This window comes from Lissotriton vulgaris, chromosome 9 (assembly GCF_964263255.1).
Source record: "Lissotriton vulgaris chromosome 9, aLisVul1.2, whole genome shotgun sequence".
In the NCBI taxonomy this organism is placed as follows: Eukaryota; Metazoa; Chordata; class Amphibia; order Caudata; family Salamandridae; genus Lissotriton; species Lissotriton vulgaris.
Window position 1 is genome coordinate 249,368,412 of NC_141697.1, and position 27,895 is coordinate 249,396,306.

The 27,895-nt window shown below is 45.9% G+C and overlaps 1 protein-coding gene across 16 annotated transcripts in view; it reads right to left on the reverse strand.

The window, feature by feature from the left end:
* KTN1 (kinectin 1) overlaps positions 1-20,205 on the reverse strand; it is a 467,921-nt gene extending 447,716 nt beyond the window's left edge. For all 16 annotated transcript variants that reach the window (XM_086937462.1, XM_086937458.1, XM_086937457.1 and 13 more), the window contains exon 1: positions 20,127-20,205. The gene's annotated coding sequence lies outside the window, so the exon portion shown is untranslated. The remainder of the gene's footprint in view (positions 1-20,126) is intronic.
* Positions 20,206-27,895: the final 7,690 nt, after the last annotated feature.

Sequence of the window (27,895 nt, forward strand, 5' to 3'; positions counted from 1 at the left end):
TATTATTGTGTCCTTGGGACAAGTAGGCCCAACCTCCTACAGCACAAGCCCTTTGGCTGCCAGATTGCAGTATCACAATATGGATCATGGAAGGCCACTGTCTGCAGTTAAGGTAATATTTATGCCGATTTGTTAATGATGTGCAAACTTGTATTTAAGGTTCAAGAATACAAATACTTTATTATTAGGGTGAGCAGTCTCAGGAAATGTAAGTTCAGACTGAACTACTGACAGTGATTCCAGTATAAAAATGTTTACACATGTTAGCAAAGTTTAACAATATGAGGCTTATGCTTCCCAGGTGCTCTGATTAGATGCGGATATATGCAAAAGCTTGAAAGCAAGATTGTCGATTCTTTGCTTTCGAAATAAAACGTTTATTAAAAAATGCAACTAGGAGGACTTTGTCATAGTGTGAGCCGGCCATCTTGGCCTCTTTGGATGCCACGATGGCTTTTGATACGGTGGAGTGGCCATATTTGTGGGCTGTACTCGCCAAGTTTGGTTTTAGTTCAGGCTTCATAGGCTGGGTCAGGCTTCTGTATGAGGACCCGTTGGCGCAAGTGGTTGTGAATGGTCGGGTTTCAGAGCCCTTCACTCTTGGAAGGGGTACGAGACAGGGTTGTCCATTATCTCCGCTCTGGTTTGCTCGAGCCCCTTGCTGCCTGGATTAGATGGGAACCGTCGATAAAGGGTATCCGGTGGGCCCCCGACCTCGAGGATCGTATTTCGCTTTACGCAGACGATATATTATTGTACCCGACTTCGCCCCGGAAGTCATTAATCGTTTTGTTCGATGCCCTCACCTCCTTTGGGAAGAACTCAAGTCTGGTCATTAACTGGACTAAGTCTTGCTTATACGTCCTATCGGGACATGTCCCTCTTCTGAAGCGTGATTGTCCCATCCATGTCACACAGACAGGTTTTAGGTATCTCTGGGTTTATGTATCATTAAACCCAGCTGCACGATATGAACAGAATTTACTCCCACCGCTAACCCGGCTGAAGTTGGACGTGGTACGCTGGCGTAAGCGGCCGCTCTCGCCACTTCGCCGTGCAGCGCTCTTTAAGATGATGTCGCTACCGAGATTTTTGAATGCTCTTCAGAATACCTTTGATATAATCCCTGCGCGCTATTTTCGTACCATCGAGGGTCTTCAGAGGAAGTTGATCTGGGATGGGCGTTCGCGTATCGCCCTCGCCAAGTTGGCGCTTCCATGGTATGACGGTGGCATCGCTCTCCCTGATATCAAGCTGTACTACTGGGCGTCTCAGTTGGGGGCCATTAATCATGGTATGTATGGCCCCGGATTGAACCCTGCGTTTGCCATGGACAGGTGGCAGTTGCCGGGGGGGCGACTACTATAGAGCGCTTTATTCTAGTTTGGGTAATGGGAAACTTTCCGGGCCCACAAAGATTGCTTTTTGGGTGTGGCACGGTGCTAACAATGCGATGGGATGGAGGGATCGACTAACCCGTGCGACCCCGCTTTTTGCCTCCGAGAAGCTGGGTAACTTGTGGAAAACGAAAGGATTTGAAAAATGGGATATGATCGGTATTAGTACTGTGGGTGATCTCTGGGTAAAAGGCAAGTTTAAGACTTTTGAGGAATTGAAGGTTGAGTACAACCTGAATGACAGGGAATATTTCCGATATGCTCAGGTCCATCACGCCTTGACTTCGGTTTTTCCTGAGAATGCTGATATTCCGGAGTCTTCTCCACTTGAGGATAGAATACTGGATGGTCATGTGCCAGATAGTACTATCTCTTTGATTTATAAAAAGCGGATTAATGGTAGAACTGACCTGTTGGTGTCCCTCCGGGATGTATGGATCCGAGATGATCTTGAATTACACGATGAGGATTGGCAATCCGCTTTCTCTTCTCCCAAGGAGGTCGCGATTCTGGCCCGTCTCCGGTTTGTGCAACTGAAGATCCTACATAGAGTCTATGTGACTGGCCCACGCTTAATTAAAATGAGTTATTCAGATGATGGTCTCTGTAAACGTGGCTGTGGGCTGCTTGGGACGTTTCTGCATATAATTTGGGAATGTCCTGCAGTAGCTGCTTTTTGGATTGCGATACACAGTAAGATGAGGGAGGCAACTGGTATTGTTCTGTTGCCCGAGGCCAGACGTTGTCTCCTGAATGTTTGGAAACCAAATGACTATATTGTCGCACAGACGCAGTGGGCAACCCTAGGAAACATGGTAGCAAAAAGGGATATAGCGCAGCTGTGGGGTTCTCTCAGATCTCCCACGGTTGAGGCTTGGATGGAAAACATGGACTGGTGCATGTTCAGGGAGAAAACGGTCTATGTGGAACGGGGGAGACCCAGGAAATGGGATAAGGTATGGGGTCATTGGAATACTTACCGTGGAGACATTAGCACTCCTCCTCTTGTAGAAATCCCTGAAGTTCCACTTTCCCCCTGACCTGTCATTCCTCGTAGTGTAAGAGAAATACTTGACTTTGCCTTTGTCTCTCCCCTGCTCCCATCCCCTAATATGACTTGAGCACCTTGTTGTATGGGATTTTTATTCCTCCTTCTCACTCGGACTGATATCCTATTGTATTGTATTTTTTGCCTTGTTTGTTTTTTCATTTTAAATAAAAAAAGGAGTTACAAAAAAAAAATGCAACTAGGATAAAAAAGGTTTTGCTTAACTACTGTGAAATTTGATGTGCCATTTCTTTGAAACATCATTCAGTAAAATATGTTCTTGCATGCTAGTATTTCCCAAAAATATCCAAAATAGAAAAACGGTGTAATCAGTTTCAACAAAATTATAGGCATAATGAAAATAAACAAGCATTGGAAAAGCCAATAGGTGTGACAATGGTGGTCAGCCTTATTTTTACTTGGGTTTTGCAAAACTTTAATTTTATGTGAGCTGTCAGACCCTCATCGTTAGATTAAACATTGGTAAAAGGTAAAAGGCACAAATATTATGTCTAAAAAAATTAAAAACACACATTGCCACAGTAGTTCCTAGCTCATCCTCTCCCTCACCAAGGACACCAACCCCACCAGAATCCTTTTCAAGGAAGAAATGTAGGACGTCGCATCCTGGACGAGCTGCAGCTGCTTGAAGCTCAACTCGGAGAAGACAGGAGGTCCACGTCATCGGACACTCCCCCTCTGCATGGGACAACACCTGGTGGCACACCGCCCTCAGTAGCCTTCCCACCCCCACTGACCACGCCCAGAAACTCTGCATCGTACTCTACTCCTCCCTCTTCATGACCCGACAGGTCAACGCTGTTGCCTCCAGCTGCTTCAACACCCTCCACATACTCTGAAAGGCCTTCAAATGGATCTCCCCCGAAGCACGAAAGACCGTCACCTACGCACTCATAACTAGCAGACTCTACTACAATAACGCGCTGTATACCGGGATCAGCAAATCCCTGCTCCACCAGCTCCAGACCATAAAGAACACAGCAACCAGACTCGTACTCTGCATCCTGCGACACAAACACATCACCCAACATCTGCGGACCCTCCACTGGCTCCCCCGTCGAGAAGAGAGTTACTTTCAAGAGACTCACCGACGCCTACAAATGCCTCCACAACACCAGACCTCAATACCTCAACAGAAGAATCTTCTTCCATCAACCCAATAAGATCCTCCAATTCGCCGACCTCGCCCTCAGGAAAATCCCAAGAATCCACAGAGCCAGAGCAGGTGGAAAAGCCTTCTCCTACATCGCAGCTAAGACCTGGAACGAGCTCCCGAACGACAGACATGCCCCCTCCCTGAACACCTCCAGGAAGACACTCAAGACCTGGCTCTTCAACTGAACGGAGTTGCTTAACCCCCGCTCCCAGCGTCTTGAAACCCTCATGGGTGAGTAGTGTGCTTACAATTCCCCGGATTCATTGAGCACTGTACAAAACAACTTTGGATGCCAGTGTGCACCTTGTTAAAGAGGAGAATGCTGTCACTCACAGCAAAGTCACCCAGTAGATAGAGAGGGATAGAATTTATTTTTAAAAACAAAAAGGTCTTGGTTAACACCAGACCTAATAGGTGCCTAATTCTTAAAGAAAGCCACAAAAGTGCACTTATGGTATATCCTTGCATTAGTGCAGATTTACAGCTTTCATGAATTCACAGAATTAGGTAAGGAAATCCTATTTCTAGAAAATATCTGTGAACTGCATTTTATCACATGTGCATGTGTACATTTGCTCAAGCGAAACCTGCTGAGCAGTAACAAGTTCGCTTTCCAATTAACCACTTTTTTTCACAACCCTGGAAGAAGTTTTACTTCTTCCCTTGTCAGGAGGACATTTACAACCTTTCCCTTTATTGGAAAATATTAGAGACGAGCTGATGCAAATCCATAACACATGCAAGTAAGTAGGTTTGCACAGACTCAGAAGGGCATTCCAACCAGAGGAACAATTGCTTAGAGCTACCTTCAGCAGTATGTAGCTCTACGGAAAGGTGGCAAAATAAGGGAATTGCTGGTATCCAAACCCTACTATGGAATGAGCTCTGGCATAATCACAGAGGCCATCAGAACTGTTCTTTAATGAGATTGCTGCCATAATTTGTTGTTACACTACATGGCACCAAAGGGACAAGTGAATATGGTTACAGGACAATTAAATTTTTTAAAGCAACCAGTACCATGGACAAATAAATATTTTATTAAATTCCACACCCCGGCACGCAGGAGGCCCCGCAAACCCATGCCCAAACTTCATATACAACCTTGGAAGAACCATCATGTCCCCCACGCTCACTGCTGTCATCAACACCTCCATAATCACCGCAACCTTCCAGTCTTGCTCGAAAAACACAAAAATCAACACCCTATTGAAGAAACCAACAGCAGACCCAAACACCCGCAGTAAGTACAGACTCATTTTGCTCCTGCCTTTTCCAGCTAAAGTCACAGAGAAAGCCATCAATGACCAACTCGCAGACTGCCTAGAACACAACCAACCCCTAGACTGCTCTCAATCTGGCCTTCGCATCAACCACAGCACATAAACAGCCCTTATTGCAGCCACCAATGACATCAGAAGCATACTCGACTGAGGAGAAATGGCCGCAGTCATCCTCCTTGACCTCTCCACAGCCATTGATGCGTCTCCCACAACCCAGTCATCGCAAAGCTTCAGCATTTGGTATCTGAATTCTGGCCATCAAGTAGATATCCTTCTTCCTCACAGACAGAACTCAACGAGTTAGACTTCCCCCTACCTCAGAACCAAAGAAACCCATCTACAGAGTCCCTCAGTCCAAACTCTTCAACGTCTACATGACGCCACTCGCAGACATCAGGATATAGAGCTGATTCTCTCCTTTAATGACTCAACCAGCACGACCAAAGCAAACATCGCCAACTGCATGAGCAACGTCGCAGCTTGGATGAAAAACAACTGCCTCCAGGTCAACACAGACAAAAAACTCACTCTAGGATGCCTCTTGGTGACCCTCCAAACTTGGTCCCCCACCCACTCCCTGCAGACCATGCCAAGTACCTCAGGCTCATCCTGGACACCAACCTCTCAATGAGTAGACAGATCAACGCCATCGCCAATCATGCTTCCACATCCTGTGAATGCTACGCATGATTTTCAAGTGGATCCCACTTAAGACAAGACGAAGAGCCACCCAGGCTCTCATCACAAGTAGACTTCACTAAAGAAACACTTTACATCGGAATCCCAACCCATGTCCTACGCCAGCTTCAAACCACCCAGAACGCTGCCGCCAGACTCATCCTGAACATCCAGCAAAATACCCATCTCTCCACACCTCAACAATCTCCACTGGCTCCCAGTCCAGGAAAGATGCAAGTTTACAATATTCACCCACGCCTACAAACCTCTCCCCAACACTGGTCCAGCTTACCTCAACCACTGCCTCAATTTCTACCAACCCAACAGGCCCCTCCGACCTGCCTTCCAGGGAACAGCACACTTCCCTCGCATCAAGAGGACCAGAAGCGAGGGACGCTCCTTCACATACCTCGCAGCCAAGACCTCGGACGACCTCCCACAACACATCAGAACCTTCCCCTTCCTTCGAGCTCAGAAGCACAGGTCCACAAATCACCACCCAACAACGTAAAACCAGTACAATGCAATTGACCACCATCAACTAAAGTATTACAACCTCACTGAAATTCAAAGGCTCTCAAACCGAACTACTGTTCCTCGAGTCTAAACACATGATAAACGTAACTCATTTTTTCAAGAAAGCACACATATTTAGCGCCAGAGCAACAATGCTAACGAGATTTGTAGAATCCCTAATGCAGAGGCAACATTCAATGCCAAGACGGTCAATGGTCAGCACACTGCAGCACTAGTTATGGCCTCAAACGCGGTTCCGTGGCAGTAGAACATCCAACAACTCCCACCTTCATTATGCAATTGCTCTCAAGCATCAATGGCCCAGTTCACTATAAAAAAAATTACAAGAATGCTCTAAGATTTCTTCTCCCCCTTAATAGTACTTTTATCATTTTTGGGGCTTCACAAAACCTACTTAGAGTATACCTGGAAAACAGTGCCAGTCACAGGATTACAGAGGTAATTCTGCAACTGCCATGTGACTTTTTTAACCCTTGTATTTCCCCAGTGCAAACCTATAAGCACTGTTCAATTCTGTAGTCAATTCTGAATATTGCTCCCTTTGGGCAACCGCACATTCTAACCCTGTTGGGGAAAAACATTTTGTCTGTGGAGATAAAGCTTCTCCTACCCATTTAAGTTTCCTCCCTGAAAAGAGAATTACTCCAGTTCCCAACTGTTGCAAACTCTTACCACCAGCTAGGCCTTCAAACGACTACTAACCATCCTTTACTTGAGCGGTACTCCTGTTTACAAATCTAAGGACCTGCTACCATGAGACCCAAAAGCAACATCTAAGAGACAAGGTAGAGAACATCAGAAGACCCTGGAGTTCATGTGAAAGGTAGACAAAAATGTTTTTAAAATTACGCAACAGAGAGGGAACTTCATTAGGAAGACTTATCAGTAAGGCCACAATTCAGACAAGTTAACTTTCTGACTAATAGAACGCGCCTCCTAGGGTGTCGGGTCCCTACATCTAGTGTAAAGCCTTGTGTAGAATTACTACATGCAGACATTACGGATCTCCAAACAAACACTCTTTAAACAAGGGCTGAAGTTGGAATTAGCATGGCTGACATGCTCAAACACCTCCCAGCAGCCAAGGTTTCAGCCCCCCGATAGGACTGAAGTTTGGCCTCCCTTTCTATCCGAAATTGGGTTATAAGGTAGCATTTGACCATGTCACTTATCTTAACTTGGACTCCCGCACTTTAATATGAAACACATTAATATTAATAATTATGAAACCTGTGATGGAAAAGACTGAAGAAGGTCGTATGACCTGGTGAACTTAAGAATGCCAAAAGGCACTCCAAAATGGAGATCGGATATATTTTTAACTATCTAAAACCCTTCAGTTTTACTGCTGAAGCACTGCTCCTACAACTGGGCATACGCCTGGCGCCTTACATAGTGTCATGCATAATTTGAAAGAGGGTTAGGATCATGAATGCATACAGAGAGACAAGACACTAGCATAAGCCTTTAATATGAACACCATGGGTTTGGTCTTCAATGCAGTCTCACTGCAGATTTGTGCAGGGAGCAACCTTAATCCTGGTAGTATTGGAATAGAAGAATATCTGAATGCATGGACATCTGGTTACTTGGCTGTATAAGTCCATAAGAGCACTCGCAAACAGCCCACTCCATACTCTGCGAGCCACCTGGGAGGACGAATTCGGGCGACAGTTGCACAACAGAAAATGGGTCAGAGCGTTGGAATTCCACAAGAAAGTTTCCAGAAACGAGAGTTTCAAGAACATACAGTTCTATATCTTGCATAGAGCGTATCAGACACCAGTGCGTCTCCAGCGTTTCCACCCAGATACTGCCCCAGATGTCACTCACCAGATGCACACTTCCACCATGTGTTCTGGAGCTGCCCCACTTTACGACAGTACTGGTCCACAATTCTGGACGCAGTGCAAACACTCCCAGGACTCACAGAGCTACACACATGGGACGCAGTTGCTCTCTGAGTATTCCAAAGGCCGAAAACACACAAGGTGCAGGTCCGCTTTGCGGCTCTATCCTTGCTCCTAGCCAAAAGGAACATCGCCATGAACTGGCGTGCAGCATCGGGTCCCCCGTTGGAAGCATGGGTAGGAGCGGTGCAGAAGAGGGCAAAAGCGGAGGAGGAAACTCTGAGGGAGGAGGAAGCAAAGGGACAGCGAAAACACCCCATATCATTGGAGTGGGTCATGCTATCCCACCAGTTTACACAAACACACACAAGCGCGGCACCCAACGTGATCCTACAGTCCCGGCAGTGCAGACCTCACAATAGAATACATATACTGCAGCCCCCGAGCACCAAGCCTCCTGGAGTCGTATGAGCACACCGATGCACGCTGCTCTCTCTACTGCGCCTAGTGAAGTTCTCTATCTGATGGCCCCTATGAACACTACAAGACCCCACTAACAGATTGTAGCTGACACGACTCGGACATCCTCCACGATCCTCATTCCCTGACCTCCTCCCCCCCCCCCCCCGCCCTGCAATGCATCCCCAGTTTTTCCCTCCCAGTTCCCCTCGCACTCGCATTACAGCAAAGATAAGTGGACTAACACCTCCGGTGTCCCTGCCGTATGCAAGCGGCATGTCCGCTGGTTGAATAACCACACAACTGTTGCCTAATCGTGCATATTAGAATGTAATGTGAGCTTATTTGAAAAATGTTAATAAACATATATAAAAATAAAAAAAAGAACATCTGAATGCTTGGAGCTGCCTTGATCATTTGACAGTGGCTGAAATATATAAAGTACGTGCGTCGACAGTGTGCAATATTCATGCCACAGATGTAGTGCAGAGAAGGAAGAGGGCTGTAGAATTGGCAGGGTGGAGCCTACAGCTCTGCCAGATACTCTTTGGTTGGCCAACTACCCGAAGATCCCAGAGCACCGTTTCTTTAGAACCCCGCCCCAGGAACCTCGCGATGCTTCTTATTAGGGCCCCTGGCAGTAAAATCATCACCAGGTGGGTAAACCAGCTTCAGAAGGAGTAGAAAAGAAGATGGCTCATATGAGATTATGTAATCCAATAATCGATCATTTGTTTTTGATAGACCAGCAGAAAGGTCAGAAGGTGGAATAGGCAGTGCATAAGCATTAAGTGTAAACCCAAAGGGAACCCGAGTCGCTATTCAAGGACCAGAAAGCAGGACTCTGTAAAGTCGAAGGCATCTCTAAAGTTTAAATTGGCTCCCAAAGATTGTCACACTGCCATTACTAAAACTTAACTCTCAAATCTCAAAAGCCTGCACTGAAACTGGAGGGAAATCAAAATGATATCTTTCATCCACTCACTGTAAAAGAAAACCTGAATGAAGTTTGTTCTGAGCATAGGTGCCAAATTCAGTTTAGTGGACCTTCGTTGTGGATCCTATGAATTCAGCATTCTGGTTGGTCTGTAGAGACCTCCCTCTGCAAAGTGTTTGTAACTGCAGTGTCACGTTAAGAGGAAAATAGCTGGTTCATAACTGAACTTATTCTGAAGTAAAACCAAAACAATTCAAACACACTGACTTCAATGTAGTTTGCAGTGTATCTGTAGATTTGAGTAAAATGGAGGGCCGAGGATTCCTCAGTTGAATTCAGATGAAAACATGAATTGCATCTTTAGACTTAATAATGTAACAGAGCGTTGGGCATCCAACAGAAGGGTGTGTTGCATCATTATTTTTGTGCTTTTCTATTTTTAGGATGTTTGTCGACTAACGTGTTTAACCCAGAGATAACATCAAGGACAAGTTGGAGACACTTGGATGTACGAACTCAGATTGGTACACGCACAGTTAAGACTCTGGTACTGGATTGTTTACGCCCCAAGTGCCCTGTTTTTCGGTGACACAAAAACTGGGGTTATTTACCTTCACTTCTATGACAGAGCTTTATCCCTCTCCTCTCACCGACTTCGTCATCTCAAGTGGTACAACGCCTGGTAAACACCACAGTAAGGTACAGTTGAGCCAGAAGGACAAAGGAGTACTGGAATTTATAAAAGTAGAAAAAAAGGCGAGGACGGTTCTGTACGGCTTGGAATCCTCAAATGTGTGCAATGTGATATTAGTCTCTTGATTTCTGCAGCCACAACTGAACGGAAGTGACGCCCCTGTAAGTATTAAGTAACAACAAAATGCTAATTTAGTTGTATGGCTGTGCTTTTGAAATCATAACATAAGCATTGCAGAGTCCAATCTTCTGAGGGTATGGACAGGCATAAATTCAGGTAAATTGATGCCATGACTGGCAGGATTACTCTTTTGGCCGGCATGAGAACTCCAATTACAACCAACTGGTATATTTACTTGCATAGGAATTTGGATGTGATAACGTTGTGTCTAGATATGTTGGTGGAGGGGAGCTAGGAAAATACGCATCGCTTGGGGCCAGTCCAGATTCACTGTGAGAGCCTGTTGTGGATCAGATAGACCAGAGGTTTCATGGAGCTTCAAACCCGAAGTAGCTTTCTTACGGGTTTATGGTGCAAGAAAGGGAATATTCATGGTAAGAACCGTTTTTTGGGAAACAACACTATCTACACAAAATAGCTGGCTAAACGGACCAAGTAGGAAAACGTGGAGCTGAGGGGACCAATTAAATTCTGAACTCTTTCAACGTGGACCCTATACTGAGGAATTCTAGGGGCAGCTTTATCTTACACACCAGAAAAGCGAACAGCCTGAACCAAGATCTGTACTTCAGAGAGTAACAAATTGCCCGAAGATATATAATAGGCAAGCGGGTGTCAGCTGGTGCTGCGTATTGTCTAACATGCATAACTAAACTTAGAGAACGGGATAAACACCCCTGGGCCCTTATATATTGGAGCCCAACGATATATGACCAGGATATGCATTATACTTTTGCAACAACCTGATCTAGAAATATTGTTATCTATAAAACCAATAAAGACAAAAGAAGAAAACGTGTCTTCGGCACATATGAAAAATTATTTTATGAAGAACCTCCAAGCAATTCGGAGGTAACAAACAAAATAAAAAAAGGTTTCCTATTTCAATATATACACATGCATACATCATTCTTGTACTGACTGGGAACAATTATTGTGCACACCCTTCCACAGTGATCTCTTGGCACAAGACTTGCAATATCTTAAAGTGTATGGGCCTCCAAAGACCTTTTGAAGATTGCCAGTAATAGGAGAAGTTTAAGTTGGAATGAATTCCCCAAGTTGGATCGTTCGTAGGCGAAAGATCGATCCCACCAAGGCAAAGACCATGTTATGTTAATTGAACTTGTTGAGCGCAGTGGTTACCCTGGGGTGTCCTGGCGCTATATATTGCCTAGACGTAGTGGGGAGAGGATCATTGGGTAAACAGCCATGTCGTCAGCCCCTTCCTGAAAAGAAGGAGATCTGGGGCATTCCTCAGATGGAGTGGCAGATCATTCCAAGCCTTAGATGCACATACAATAAAACTCCTGCTTCCCCAAGTGGTCTTTTTAACAATGGGGGTTAGAACCTTTTTTGCTCCCGTCGATCGAAGGGTCCTAACTGGAGCATACCCCTTGAACTTATTCTTCAGGTGGTCAGGGCCTATACCATTAAGAGCCTTAAAAGCCGTACATAAGGCCTTAAAGCGAACCCTTTGCTTCACCGAAAGCCAGTGTAGCCTGGTTAGCTCTGTTTTTACGTAAACAAATATGGGAGTGCCCGACAGCAGCCTGGCTGCAGCATTTTGCGCTATCTGAAGCCTTTTGATGACTAGTTTTGGGGCATTCAGATAGAGACCATTGCAGTAGTCCAGTCTTGACATAACGAGTAACGTGACCACTGTCCTGAAATTACCTTCTGAAAGATAAGGTTTAATTTTCCTTAAAATTCGTAGTATCAGAAAACAAGCAGAGACCACGGCACTGATGTGATCGCAAAATGTCAATCTAATGTCAACTGTTACTCTCAGATTCTTGGCTTTCAGTGTCGGTAAAGGGCAATTGCCCAAATCTGCTGGCCACCAATCAGGTGTCCAAACAATGGGGTTATTTCCGAAAACAATGATCTCGGTTTTGGTGGAATTTAATTTTAGACAGTTCTAAGCCATCCACTTAGCTATCTCTTTCATACAATCATGAAAGCGCACTTCTGTTTCTTTTTCCTCGCCGTCATGAAATGATAACACTATTTGGGTGTCATCGGCGTAAGAGGTAAGCTGAAAACCGTAAGATTTTATAAGGCCAGCCAGCGATATCATATAAATATTGAAAAGCGTGGGGCTTAGTGAGGACCTCTGAGGGACCCCACAAGGAAGGCAGAACGGATGGGACTTTTTGTTATCCAGGTCGACGGTCTGTGATCTGAGAGAAAGGAGTACAGCAATTTCCACGCCATACCTTGAACTCCTAATTCCGACAATAGGTCCATCAAAACCATGTGGAGGACCGTGTCGAAGGCTGCTGATAGATCTAACAAGATAAGAACAGCCTTCCCTCCACCGTCCAACGCCTCCCTTACTTCTTCTATGGATTTAATGACAGCCAGTTCCGTGTTATGTTCGGCTCTGAAACCATATTGTGTTCGATCAAGTTGATGGTTGGTCTGAAGATACGAACTAAGCTGGATGTTCATTGCCTTTTCAATAATTTTTGCTGGCAATGGAAGCCGCGAGATAGGCCTATAACTACTCGGGCCTGAGGGGTCCATTGTCGTTTTTTTCAATAGGGGAAGAATAGAAGCCCTCTTCCACTCTTTGGGTAAACACCCAGATGCAAAGATGTTATTGATCAGGGGGTGTAAGGCAGATCCTATAGTTTCCGGAATGGTTTTCAGAATCTAGACTGGGCAGGGGTCAGTGGGGGAACCGGAGCGTAAGGAGTTCAAAAGTTTAATAGTTTCTGATTTTTCTAAAGGGATGAAATGATCAAATACAGGCACCATGTTAGGTCCTGTCTGAACCATTTCTAGAGGGAAAGTTCCTCCTCCCTTCTGGGCTGGCGAAAAAATTGAATATATGCATTCTACCTTATGTTGGAAAAAAGTAGCCAGCTTATTACATAGTTCAGGGCTACTTGCACTCTTAGGAGTATTTCGTGAGGTGAGTTTTTTAACTGTTTTAAATAATTCTTTGGCGTTGGACTTCGCTAGAAGAAATTCATGCGAGTAGAAATGCTTTTTAGTTTCCAGCAGCAGTTCTTTATAACATTTAAGTCTTTGCTTGTATATTTCTTTATTGGTCTTTTTGTAATCCTTCCTCCAGACCCGTTTGAGTTTTTTACAGACCAGTTTCTGAGATTTAAGTTTGTCTGAGTACCCAGGGGCAGAGGGTTTGGCCCGCTTGGGGGTCCATCTTTTAACGGGGACCAATTTTTTACAGGCTTTATCTAGCCAGTCTGTGTACATCGCCACAGCTTCATCCACCTCCAGCTGGAGTGGGAGAACGGATCTCTTTAATTCCTCTTCTAGCTGGGCCCCAACTAAATCCTTCCATATTCTTTTTTCCAACAACTTTGTGGGCCTAGAATTTAATTTAGGGATTTTTGATTCCTGCAACTTAAAAATAATGGCCCTATGATCGGACCAGGCCAGGGGTTGAGCCTTATGCCAGGCAAGATCAGGATTATTAGAATAAATCCCATCCAGAGTATGCCCTTTAAGATGCGTAGGACCTTCCACTAACGGCTTCAGTTCCCCAGTCTCCATTATTCTATCAAGGTTAATGGTATCTTCGAGGAAAAAATTAAAATCCCCTAATACCACGAATGATTCTGAGCACATCCGTCTTCAAGTAGAGTGCCTATTGTTTCCAAGAACCCAGCTCTGGGGCCTGGAGGGCGATAGAGAAGTAGCCCTTAGAAATTTTTACATTGCTCCAAGGTGAAGTTAACGGAAAGTGCCTCGCAAAAAGTGTTGGAAGCTGGATGAAAAATAGGATTCATAGTGTTATGGTATATGACTGCTAGACCCCACCCCTCTTCTGAGGCCTATTCAAAGTAAAGTCATAGAAATCCTAGGGGTGTTGCTTTTGCCAACTCAGGACCCAAGGCAAGGTCCGCCCAGGTTTCTGTGATAAAAGCAATTTTGATATTATTTTCATCTAGGAATAACACACATTCAGTGATTTGTTTGATCAGGGACCTGGCATTTATAAGAACACATTTAATTTTAGTTAGCTTGTCTTTAGCAGCTACTTAATCGGACTTATTGTGATGTCCTCTGGCCGACTGATCACGTGTTAAATATTTGATAGCCACAAAGTTTACATGCCCCAGTATGGCACCTGTACGTTGAGTCACAGGCCTACCTTGGGCATCTTGGCCGACCTCCATGTATTGAAGGACCACCAATAACTACCTAGACTCTTGAGGTTTCCATTTAGAGTATACGCCTCAGTTCTTCTAGCTAGGTGTCACAGTTGAAGGTCATAAGGTCCCTTAAGAAACCATGAGAACCGGTTTGAGTTATCGGATGTATTTTAGGCTCTTTGGTGATTGCAAGTTCGATGTAGCAACAAATTTGCATAGTGCAGGATGGTGTTCTGTTCAAAACCACAGGCCAATTATTAAAGTACTAAATAAGTCTTGCACACAAGATTCCCCACCAAACAATTCTTCCCGCGCTCCAAACATCTAAAAAAAAATCAAGAGCACTTTGAAGCTTGCAAGAACACTCAGTATTACCCATATTTCTTTAAAGTATGCCTGATTCCATCTCTTACCTGTGACTTTTCCTACCTCCATCAGAAAAAACAAAAGTAGTTGGATCTCCTTGCAATCACCAGCAACTGTGACATCTTACCATACAGCCTTATACAAGGCTCTCCACGAGCTCTCTGCCTTGAATCTTTACTCATGCACAAATCAAATAATGCAAATGGAAAGTTAAAGATAAAAATAAAAAAAATGCTTACATAGTGCTTGACGCCACAATTTTGCAGCATAGTAGCTCTACTCCAAAAAGCATCACAATAACCAAACTCAATGCACCTGATGTTATCAGCCTTGCAAGGAAGGAGATGCATCAGCCATTAGCTAAACCCATGTTCCACGAACTGCATGTGAATGTCTGTGACAGAATCAGGGATTTAAGTGCAGTCGCGCCTCCTACGCTTGGGCGGAGGAGCGTCACCCCACTGCCTTCAAGCAGGAAAAGAGAGGAAAAGATAAGATAATAACCTAATGTTATTATCATTTTATTCTGGCCTCCTGCCGTGGCAGCTTGCATTAGCGGGCAGGCGGGCTGAAGAGCAGGGGAGGAGGGTACAACCCTCCTAAGTGCGCAATGACTGGTTAGCCCTCTCGGGCCGCCCAAACCAGTCATGCGCACTTTCCCTGTTCTCCATACAGGCTGCATTACAGCCTGCGTGGAGAACATGCCTAGCCTCCAGCCCTTGGCCAAGCGTTGTGTTAAAGCGCTCAGATCAATCACAACGCTGCAGTGCAGCATTGTGACTGCTCAGGGGAGCCTGTGTGCCGGGTGCTTCATGTTCCTGGAAGACGGGAGCAGAAACGCGGGACACAGCAGGAAGGTGTTTTTTCATTTTTTTTTTTTTGAGACCCGCATGCCCTCTTAACCTCCCCCATGCCACCACCCACGAACCGTGCCGGCCGCCATTGTTTAAAGTGCATTTTTGCCCTCACCCTCAGAGAAAAAATAAATCTGATCTCTGCAGCAGTACCACACTTCACTGCCTTTGAGGTAACTTCAAAGAGAATGGTTATAGCTCTTTCACAGTCATCATTTTTTAACTGAAGCATTTTCAATATTATACACAACGAAGCCATAGTTGTTACTTTTTTTTTTTTATTTTATACAACTAACAGCCATTGAACAACGCCAACAGTCCTGGCTTGTTGTAGGTGTAATATTTCTTGTTATATTATGTGTAGCAGGACTATTACACCATAGTCCTCTCTCCCTGGCACAAGTTTATGCTGAAACTTCAGCAAACGATGTTTGAACTTTTTCTGTTTAAATAATTTTAACTTTTACTTCCAAATTTAGATTTATTGCGTTATTCCGAATACATTTCTTGTGTTTTCTTCACACATTGATGTAGAAACATTTTTGTCAAATTTTAAATTCTCCAATGCATTTCGGTGCCCCATGCACCTTCATCAGGGAAATCTGAAATCATACAAATAATGCATCTTATATACTGTACTTTTCATATTAATACATCATATTGGTAATTGCATATCAATTAAAACTCATATCTAGTCCTTTTAAGTGTTCACTTCAACATTTTCACTATTGTTAAAGTTAAAGTTCACCCTTGATACACAATGTCGATTTGTGCCATAACCAAGTAAAAAGTTGTTACAATCAATAGTTCAACGATAAATACAAACGAACTGATTATACGAAAGTGGTTATACTCTGAGAGTCCCTATGTAGTTGGTATTCTAAGTATGGCTCATACCGAACCAATTCCATGCCGCTAAATCGCTTGCGTCCAAATTCTCTCTGATTCACCCCCTCGCGGTTCACATCCGCTCGCGCTTTAAATAAATGCAGTTTAAGTAAATAAATGCAATTGCGGGCGTCCGCTAATCCAAACATTTACCGGACCCGCCGGTTCTTACCTTATGTGCAATTGCTATCGTCCATGTCGGAAACACGGAACTGTTACGGAAGCCTGGATTGGCCTAATTTTAGCGTGCTAGCGTAACCTGCGCATGCGCATTGCCTAGCGAGTCTGTTGGGCTTTATTGAATGCTCTGTTGCAACTTTATGGATACTAACACTGTATATGACAATGTCGCAATGTTTACCAAGCAATCTAAATGATCTAGCGCCTATATACAAGCCAGTTTCATGGAAAACGCTGTGCTAGCGTTTATATGAATGCTAACAAGGATAGTCGAAAAATGTCATTAGGTACAACGATAACAATCTGTTATGGATGATACTACAATTCAGAGGTAGCAAAGAAATTCAGTCCGATCATTTAACCCATGTGATTTCAAACTCTGTAAATGATAGATCCAATAGTTTTCACGCTTAAGTAAGCAACATAAGGTTGGAATCCTTGTAATCTACGGTGGCAACTCATTTTAAAGAAAAACACCATCACATAAGTCAGTTGCGTGCATGCATACTTGAGATAGTGACTCATAAAGAAGGCCCTATTAACAAAAAAAAACTTACTTAAGCGTGAAAACTATTGGATCTATCATTTACAGAGTTTGAAACCACATGGGTTAAATGATCGGACTGAATTTCGACTATCCTTGTTAGCATTCATATAAACGCTAGCACAGCGTTTTCCATGAAACTGGCTTGTATATAGGCGCTAGATCATTTAGATTGCTTGGTAAACATTGCGACATTGTCATATATAGTGTTAGTATCCATAAAGTTGCAACAGAGCATTCAATAAAGCCCAACAGACTCGCTAGGCAATGCGCATGCGCAGGTTACGCTAGCACGCTAAAATTAGGCCAATCCAGGCTTCCGTAACTAACAGTTCCGTGTTTTCGACATGGACGATAGCGGTTGCACATAAGGTAAGAACCGGCGGGTCCGGTAAATGTTTGGATTAGCGGACGCCCGCAATTGCATTTATTTACTTAAACTGCATTTATTTAAAGCGCGAGCGGATGTGAACCGCGAGGGGGTGAATCAGAGAGAATTTGAGACGCAAGCGATTTAGCGGCATGGAATTGGTTCGGTATGAGCCATACTTAGAATACTAACCACATAGGGACTCTCAGAGTATAACCCCCTTCGTATAATCAGTGCGTTTGTATTTACCGTTGAACTATTGATTGTAACAACTTTTTACTTGGTTATGGCACAAACCGACATTGTGTATCAAGGGTGAACTTTAACGATAGTGAAAATGTTGAAGTGAACACTTAAAAGGACTAGATATGAGTTTTCAGAAATGCAATTACCAATATGATGTATTAATATGAAAAGTACAGTATATAAGATGCATTATTTGTATGATTTCAGATTTCCCTGATGAAGGTGCATGGGGCACCGAAATGCATTGGAGAATTAAAAATTTGGTGAAAATGTTTCTACATCAATGTGTGAAGAAAACACGAGAAATGTATTTGGAATAATGCAATAAATCTAAATTTGTAAGTAAAAGTTAAAATTATTTAAACAGAAAAAGTTCAAACATCGTTTGCTGAAGTTTCTGCATCAACTTGTGCCCGGGGAGAGAGGACTATGGTGTAATAGTCCTGCTACACTTGGAATTGTCGGACACTCCCCTGGAGGAGGGAGATACCCAGGAGCATGGATAAATTGCAAAAAAACACAGGCTGTGCACATCCCATTACCTACAGTTTGTTATATTATGTATCAGGATGCAATGACAGAAGCAGCAAAATACCAGGAGGGCTGCACACTATATTAAGCACAGATATTTAGATTATGTATGTTTAGGCCACGCCCTTAATTACATCAGCCACGTCCCTTTGAGAGATCCCCCCTCCCAGTTATTTTCATCCCACTTGAAACCCTGAGCAGAATCACTAATCCACGATGCTACTTCACCGGTCTAAAGAGGTAGGATATTAAAAAAAAAAAATCTCAATTTTGCAGTCACAAACTAGTACATAATAGGGTGGCAATTTCTTTTTCACCACACTAACACCTCCAGGCTAAAGAGGGACATCAGCAGGTACGGGCCCACTGTTGTCAACACTGTCAGGAAATTTCCCCCTTTACAGAGGTCGCAGTTGGGGAAGAGACAACAGGCGAGAGAGAAAAGGGGTGCTGGTAGGGGGAAGCCCCACTGAGAAGGAAGGGAGCAACAGGTGAGAGAAGAGGGCACAGGTAGGTGAAGCAACATGGAGGGTAGGTAGGTGAAGCAACATGGAGGGTGGGTAGGAGAAGCAACGGAAGGCGATATAGAAACTACACAGATAGAGGGGTGGGGAGGAGTAGCAAAGGACAGGAGAGCAAAGATGAGGGGGCAGGGAAAAGCATGCAGGCGAGAAAGCAATGAGGGAGGCATGCGAGGGCAACATGGAAGGGCCGGGGCTAGGACAGCAGGCATGTGGGGGACAAAATTACCCAAGTAACATTACTGGAAAAAACATGCATTTCCATGGAGTGATTAACCCAAAAGTTTTGTTTAAAGTGCTTAAAAAGCTAGTGGAAGCACTGAATCCAGCTAGTGAAACAAATGGGCAAGAGGCTATGCCCCATGGAAGGGACAAGCAGTAGATTGACAAGCTGGAACACGAATAACAGGCAGCCAAATGAGAGTGACAGGACAGCTAACCAACGTAAGCAATGGGTGGGAGGGGTCTGGAAGCCACTTCTATGTCCACAATGTCGTGCATGCCCTTTCTGGCAGGCTAATCCTAAAAGGAGAAATCAGTCATATACTCAGCAGATCGTGCAAGGAAAAATCGAGAATGGTGAATAATGTAGGGAGAGAAGAGATGTAGCTGAAAACAGAGATTTCAATGGACATCTATTATCTGGTACTGAGTATCTGAACTTATTTTACAGCACATAAACATGGCATCTGGAACAGGAGGAGACCTGTCAACTTCGCCTAGTATGACTTAACGTTCACATTGCACCACTCCGAACACTCATGCATTTATTTCATGTCACTGGGTGTGAGAAAAAAAAAACACAGAGTTGGTGGGTGACTTGCTAAACACAGAACTCTTAACACAGTCCTGCAAGATTTAAACGATTAGCAGGTGCACATTAGGGGCAAAGTCACAACACACAGATTGATATAACGCGGATCTGTCCTTGGAGAAACAGGGTGCAGCTGGAGCCACTTCCAGGATGACACGGCTTATCCCCAAGCTCCCTGAGGAGGAGAAAGGAATGTCTCTGTAGCTGAGGAGGGGAAGAGCACAAGAATGCGCCACGAGCACCAGAGACGCCTGTAGCGCTCCCTCCCCTGCCCTCCGAGGCCTACAGTGTCAGAGGCACGGGCGGCATGGAGCGGGCCTGCGGGGGCAATCAGTGCCGGCCTCTGCTCCGGGCGCTGGCGCGTGCAGCGCCGCCGCCCCGGCCGCCCCCGCTCTGGCACCGGCCGCCCCTGCACCGGCCCCCCCAGAATGCCCGCCTCACTCACCCGCGCGCTGCTCGGCCAGGAGGACGCTGTTCAGCCCGTGCGCGGAGCGGCCGATCCTTCGGAAGCCGTCTTGCTGCCTGGGAGGGCGGGGGCAGGGAGAGGCAGAGACCGGGGAGGGAGGGGCCTCGGCAGCCGCACGTCCTCTAACATGTCACCGCATGCAGCCCCGGCGGCCGGCCACTTAAAGACGCAGGCCTGTCCGCCGCTCCCTCTGCAGAGCACCCGGCTCCGGCATGTATTGGTACAGAGGTGGGCTGGCTGAGGGGAAACGGGAGCGGTTTCTGTCAGGGTCCATAGAAAGCGCCGCCTGTCCTATTGCAGATATATCAACCCCAGCAGGAAATCTGTCTCCTCTCCCAGTAGGCGCAGCAGCCCTCCAGGCGCCATGGTGTTCGCGAATTCCAAAACACGAGCTGAAGTATTTCACGCACTATTGGCTATTTTTAAGGCGTACTCAAATCAGCTTTTGAATTTTTAGCTGAAACGTGTTGATGCTGATACGAAGGGTGCAGTTGCACCACCCCTTGGCATAAGGGGCGCCCTTCCACTTTACTCAAGGTAGGAGGTATGTGTCTAGGTGCACGAGGAGAAGAGTTTATATTACCTCGGATACAGCACTGGACTGGAGCCAGCTGGCAGCATGTGGTTAGCTGTCAGTACACGTCTCATGCTGACAGCCGAGGAGAATATACCGGAAGAAGAACTCGGGATTAAATGACCCGGCTGCTGTGCCGCTGCTCACACAGCTTGTATCTTTAAAGGACCTCTCCGTGAAGTTATCAAGTTGTGGGGCGAACCCTGATAGCAGATCTGCAAACACTACCCCCCTGTCGGAAGTACGAGGCGAGGCTGATACATGATTAAACATATTTGTATTGACAGACGACAGTGTAGCAGTTCCTCATGCTGAATATCAAACTACCGATTAAATTTAAGAGTTCTCACTTTAGAATGTGAATCCTACTTTAAAATATGTAATCGTGTGGCTACACACTCATATCACAACCCTACATCTTCCCACAACTTAACACAATATATAATTATCAATAAATACAATTGTAACATTTAATTAGTCCTGGTGTTCAGCCAGTCACTAGTTATATTTCTTCAATAAGATGTTTTGGGCATGGTATGTTCTCCTCTTCGCGTTGAGTGACTTTGGGACATACGTATAAAACTTTTTTGCGGCCATAAACGGGTCAACCATAAAAAAGCAATTTCTAAAGTACATATACCACATTGCGATTCGGTTACTTGTTACCTAATCACAATTTGGCTTAGCAGTTGGAAAGGGCGTGTATTGGGTGTCCCTTCCAAATACAGAATTGAAGTAGTATGAATGAATGTTTTGCGACCAAATTACGGTCGCAAAACATTCCCATTTTACCAAAAGCTCACAGGAGGTGGTAACCATCCGCAAATGAGAAGGGGTCTCCAAGGGATCCCTTCCCTTTTGAGAATGTAAACACAAATATTTTTTAAGAGCAGACAGTGATCCAGCAGACCAATTATAAGTTATTTTTTTTAAACACATCCAATTTTCTTATAAGGAAAACGGGCTGTATTAAAAAAAAAAAAAGATTTATTAAAAAACAATCAATCACAGACATGGTGTTCAGCTGACCCCAGCAGGCCACCCTCCATCTGATGGCGATAATTCTTAATGGGTTGGGTCACAAACTGCGACCTACCTCATTAATATTCATGAAGAAGGTCAATATGCAAACCACAAGGAATCGCTAATTTCAAGTTGTATGTTTTCTTACATTAGGAATTTTGATTTTCTAATTGCGATTTAGTAAGAATTATAATTCAGAAATCACAATTCCGACTTTTTGAACATCTGGGCCTGGGGGCTAGGTATACTAACATTAGTAATAACGATAAGCAAATAGCGATTTTTTGCAAATCGCTTTTTGGTAATCACTATTATTAATGAACTAAAGTGAAATCTGGCCCTGATTTCAAAATGTGTGATTCCTATTGGGTCGCAAATAGACCTACCTACTTGAATATTAATGAGGTAGGTCGCAATATGGAACCTACTAGGATTTGCTGCCATCACAGGGATGGTAGTCTGCTGGAGTCAGCTGAGCAGAGGAGCATGCAAGGAAGGGGGGGCTGCTCGGCCCTTCACACGTATAGCGGGGCACCGGATCTCCCCTTCACCTGCACCCTCAGTGGTGGGACGTGCCCCTTCGCCGCGTCTTGATGACGCGGCTGGCGCGCCTCACCACCGATTGGTGCCGGCTCCCGCGTTGACCCGAAAGCAATTGGATTGCTTCCGGGTCAAAGGGGGGAGCTAGGAGGGGCGGACCAGTGAGAACTGGCCTGCTCCCATTAAGGTTTAAAAGGCCGAGTGAGCGCGGGAGGCAGTATTGGGCCCTGTCAGTGGATAGTAGGGAACTAGACATGAGTAGGATGGGCCATCCTGCTAGGGTGGTTGTGGTGGAGCCGTTCCCTACGCAACTTATACTTCAAATGACTACCAACAACACACACAAAGGAACCTCACACTAGTCGTCTGTCACCCCAGACTTCTTGGAGCCTTGGCAAGGGAAGGGAAGAACTTTCCAGAGCCAGATAGAGGGTAGCCTCGAAGACTCCCCCACTTCAAAGGTTAGCACACGTTATAAATATTGGTCCCTGAGACCAACTCATCAGTTCAATCTCAGACCTGTGGGCATTACAGAAGAAGGCAGCATGTGGGGGGGGGGGTGCCTTTCCGGAGCTCGTAACGTGGCATTTGTGGTTTAAATTACGGGCAATAACGCACTGTGTTGGTAGACAGTCAGCACAATTTGGGGAGCGAAGCAGGGTCCACCTTGGTCAGTACATGGATGGGAGACCCGTAGTGAAACACTAGCTCTTATTCGGTATTTATTGATTAGCAAGAACGTTTTTTGGGCATGAGGGGATTAAGACTACGTACAGGCTGAGTAGTTCTGAAGTGAAGAGGGCTACAGAGCGTTTCCATCGCGTTTCTGTTTTCCCCTGGTACACTTCGTGCTGCTTTTCATTTGTTTAATCGGTGGTGGCCAATTTCACTTTAAAAAAGTGCTGCAAAAGGGGTTTTGTTGGGCTCACTGCACTGACGGGCTTTAAAATTCAATCTATTTAAGGGAGCCTGAATAACCTTGTCTCCTTTCGTGTATTGTAAGGGGCCCAAAATACCAAGAGCCAGGCGTAAGTGAGTTTGCGCTTGGTTGCCCTGAGTGTATTTTAATATCTTTTCTCTTTGCAGAGTGCAGTAAAAAGTGGCATCTGTCGGCTGGTATGATGTCGCGTAAGCGCTGGATAGGATAACAGAGGACGCAGGCAGGCCTGCATTTCACTGCTTCTGGAGGCCGCCGGGCTAGAGTACGCTCGCCCAACACCCAAGCTAGCTGATGTGTCGCCTTCACAGTTGCGTGGTGCTTACAGCCAGCCTGTGTGCCTCCAACTTTGATACAGGTAAAAGAGAACATTGTGCTCACAAGTGTGGCATAAGTGTAGGTTGTTTACCTATCGCAACAAAAAGGGGAATGTGGGCGTGGTGCTAAGCGTTCCCGCATGGAGCTTATTCTGCAGGGCATGATGCGCAAGATGACAGCTATGGACAGAAGACTGGGGAAAGTGGACCAGTTAGGTAAGAATGTGGCGGAGCTCAGACCGAGGTTTGATGATCAGGCCGGGCCATCTGGGAGACCCAAGCGAGTAATAGTGCCCCCACAGCCCAGGGGGGAATTGGATGCTTTGCCTAAATGGGTTAGGGCCAAGAGGGCTAGTGGTCGGGTCCCCAAGCCACAAGTAGTAGGGAGTCACCTGGGATGGTCCCTGAGGGAGTGCTTACACCGCCGGTGGCACCCATACCTACTCCTCTAACCCCGACAATTTTACTGGTGACACCGGCTCCGGCCGAAAACATAGCGCCCTTGGTGGTCCCAGCAGTAATTCCAATGGTACCAGTGTTGAACCCGGCACCTACCCCGGTACGTGACATGGGATCCCCCACCTCAGTTATTGCACCTCCTGGGGTTGGTCAGGTGCCCCCTGAGCTGGCAGCACAGATAGCAGCAGTACTCCCCTGGTTGGGGATTGGGGGGATGTTACCTTCCTCGGTGGGCGCCAAGGAGGCTGGGGAAGATCCCTCTGCAGAGGCACAGAAAATAGTAGCAAAGATCATGAGTGCCAGGTTTGGCAGGGGGGTGCTAAGCGCGCCTATTCCTCGTCAAGCAACATGTTCGGGCAGCAACGCTGGAAAAGACAAGAGTGTTGTACCAACGGGAGTCGCTGAAAGTGGTAAGGAGGTGGCATTGCCGGTACTAAGGGAAGGTACAATACCCTCCAGGAGGGAAAATCTGGCCCAGCATGTTACACAAGGAGTGAAGGAGCTGATCTGGGCCGGCAAATATGTCAATATCTTTTCCTTGCTAGTTGATAACAGGGAAATGGAGTATGCTAAGATGCAGAAGGACTGGATGTTACCTAGCGAATGGCAGGGCCAAATGGCAAGATTCAGGGTAGAGGAGACACTGATTAATTGGATTAGAGCCTTTTCTGTGTTTGTGGCGATCACGGCCGAGCGTTCCCCAAATTTGAAGGCAGAGATGGCATGTTACCAGAGTAGAATTACAACTTTCAGTGACAAATATGGAGGGGATGGGTGGAAGAAATATGACATGACCTTCAGGAAAGCAAAAGAGTTTGACCAAACACTATCCTGGGATAGGGTCGATTCTATTTCATAGTATGGCCAGTTTACGGCCGGGCAACCAGGGAGCGCAGGCCCAAGCTGGAACAAAGGCTATCCCTCCAAACCCCAGCAGCCCTTCCGGCCAGCACAAGGGGGTGACACGGCTGGGAAGGTGATGGGCAGTGGGGAGCAAAAAGGGGCGTGCTGGGATTTTAACAAACGTGGATGCACCAGGGCAGCAGGCACTTGTAAGTTCAAGCACACATGTTCCATATGTGGCCACCCTTCCTACCCGGAAACAACATGCCGCTCAAAAGGTAACTCCTCCGGAAACAGGGGAAGAAAAAAGCAGGATTAGGGAGGGAGGCCGGCAGGTCACTCATTCACCACATTGACATTCTGGCTATGACTCCTTGGCTGAACAGGTACCCAGACCATGCCTCTGCGAGGATGCTGCAAGAAGGTTTCTCACAGGGCTTTAGGATCCCGGCGGTGGGATATACCAGGACACCAGAACAGAATGTAGGAATCAACTGTCAGTTAGGCACAACCCAGTTGTGGTGGCTACAAAAATTGATAAAGAGCTGCGCCTGGGGAGGATAACGGGTCCTTTTATTGACATCCCTGTACCTAATTTTGTTTGCTGGCCCCTCGGCGTGGTCCCAAAGAAAGAGAAGGGCGAGTACAGGCTCATCCATAACCTCTCAGCACCTGGGTGCGCATCATTAAATGACACTATAGATGAAGACATTTGTAGTGTTAAGTATGCATCTTTTGACCAGGCAGTGGATATGTTGAGTATTCTTGGGCCTGGGGCCCTGATGGCCAAGTCAGACATTGAATCTGATTTTCGGCTGCTGCCAGTGCATCTCCTGGATCAGCATCTGCTAGGTTTTTCATTTCATGGGAAATTCTATATGGATATGTGTATGCCCATGGGTTGCTCTGTCTCATGCGCCTACTTTGAGAAATTCAGTTCCTTTCTGGAATGGGTTTTGAGGCAAACAACTGGACATCATCATGTCATGCATTACCTGGATGACTTTCTTTTTCTGGGCGCAGCGGGCTCACAGGACTGTGCGTGGGCATTGCAGGAATTTTGCGTGCTCATGCGGGTTTTTGTGGTCCCGCTAGCGCCTGGAAAAACGGTAGGACCAGCAACATCTTTGGAATTTCTAGGCATAGAATTGGAATTGCAGCTCTACAACAATGTTTGGTTAAAGAGAAAGTGACGCTCCAGCAGCTACAGCAGACTGTGGGTCAGCTGAATTTCGCACTAAGAATAATACCCATGGCACGCCCCTTCTCCCGCTCAATCTCGCAGGCCATGGCGGGCCTTCAGGAGAAACACCATTACACTAGATTGTCGACCGAGGTTCGCCAGGACATGCGCATATGGATGGCATTCCTGGAGGATTTCAACGGCAGAGTAGTGTGGTGCGGTCCCCCCACTACGTCGGCTGTGTTAGGTCTATGGACCGATGCTGCGGGCAGTGTGTGGTTTGGCGCCATACTTGGAAACAAGTTGGTGGCCCAACAGTGGCCGGTTTGGTGGGAGGAAAGCAGCTTGACAGCTAACATCGGCTTTTTGGAGCTATTTCCAATATGGGTTGCATTAACAGTTTGGCCTGACCATTTGTGTAACCAATCTGTGATCTTCTGGTCTGATAACATGACGGTAGTTGAATGTATCAATCAACAAGCGGCGCGGTGTAAGTTTATACTCGCCTCCTGAAGGAAATTGTGCTGATTTGCATGAAACTGAATGTACAGTTTAGGGCCAAACATGTCCCAGGGGTCTTGAATAACGCAGCTGACGCACTCTCTCGCTTTAAGATGCAGGTATTCAGGAAGCATCTACCATCCGCAGATGCAGCACCGGCATACTTCCCAACAACACTCTGGCAAATTGGTGCCCCCAGCTACAGAACCTTGAGGCAGCTAGCCTAGCGCCCAGGACCAGGACGGCTTACGAAGGGGCCTTCATGTCTTATTGCTCCTTTTTGGGACAGGACTGGGCGGAGAAGTGGGGTCAAGAGGGGAATTTCACCCAGTACATGGATACATTACATAAAGAAGGGCGCTCAGCAGCGACAGCTAGCAGACACAGGGCGGCCATTTCTTTCTTTGCGCAGCTAAAAGGGGCCAAAGATCCAACAAATAGTTTCATACTGCGGTATGCACTGAGGGGGTGGCGGCGCCTGCAAATACCTGCCACTGATTCCAGACAACCGATAGGTTTGGAACGGCTAGCATCATTATTGAATGCCTTGTCTGACACCTGTAGTTCATCAGGGGAGTTACTCTTATTCAGAGCCCCCTTTTCATTGGCCTTTTAAGGGGCATTACGGGTAGGCGAATTGGTGGCTAGCAGCAAGCTGGACACGCTAGGGGGTCTCCGGCTGGAACACACAAAGATACTGGACGATACGCTGTTAATGTTAATGTTAATGTTAATGGGTGTCTTATATAGCGCTCGGCTACTCCGAGGAGTGTCCCGGCGCTTTCTGACCCATGACTGAAAAGAAAAGGAAAGCAGGGAACATAACAGTTATTGATTATAGAGCCATGTTTTCAAGGCCTTTCTAAAGGCCAGTAGATTGGGAATGAGGCGCAGCTCGACGGGAAGGGAATTCCATAGTTTCGGGGCGAGATACTTAAACGAACGACCACCTGTCCTGACTTTCCTAATGGATGGAACAGTTGCCAGGCCAAGAGTTTCAGATCTCAAAGATCGAGATGGCTTGTAAAAGGAAAGCCGTTTCTGGATGTAGCGGGCACCTACCGAGTGGAGTGCCTTATGGGCCAATATGAGAGCTTTGAATGTAATCTGCTTCCTGACAGGAAGCCAGTGAAGGGACAGAAGCAGCTCCGAGGCCCTAGCATGGCTGGGTAAGCCAAAAATGGCCCTTGCTGCAGAATTTTGGACTACCTGTAGTTTGTGCAGGAGGTAGTCAGGCAAGCCAAGGTAAAGGATATTTGAATAATCAAGCCTGGAACAAATTAAGGCCTGTACCGTCAGTTTCCTGTGAACCAGAGGGAGAAGTGGAAGGAATTTACGCAGCATTTTTAACAGGCCAAAACAGGTACTGGT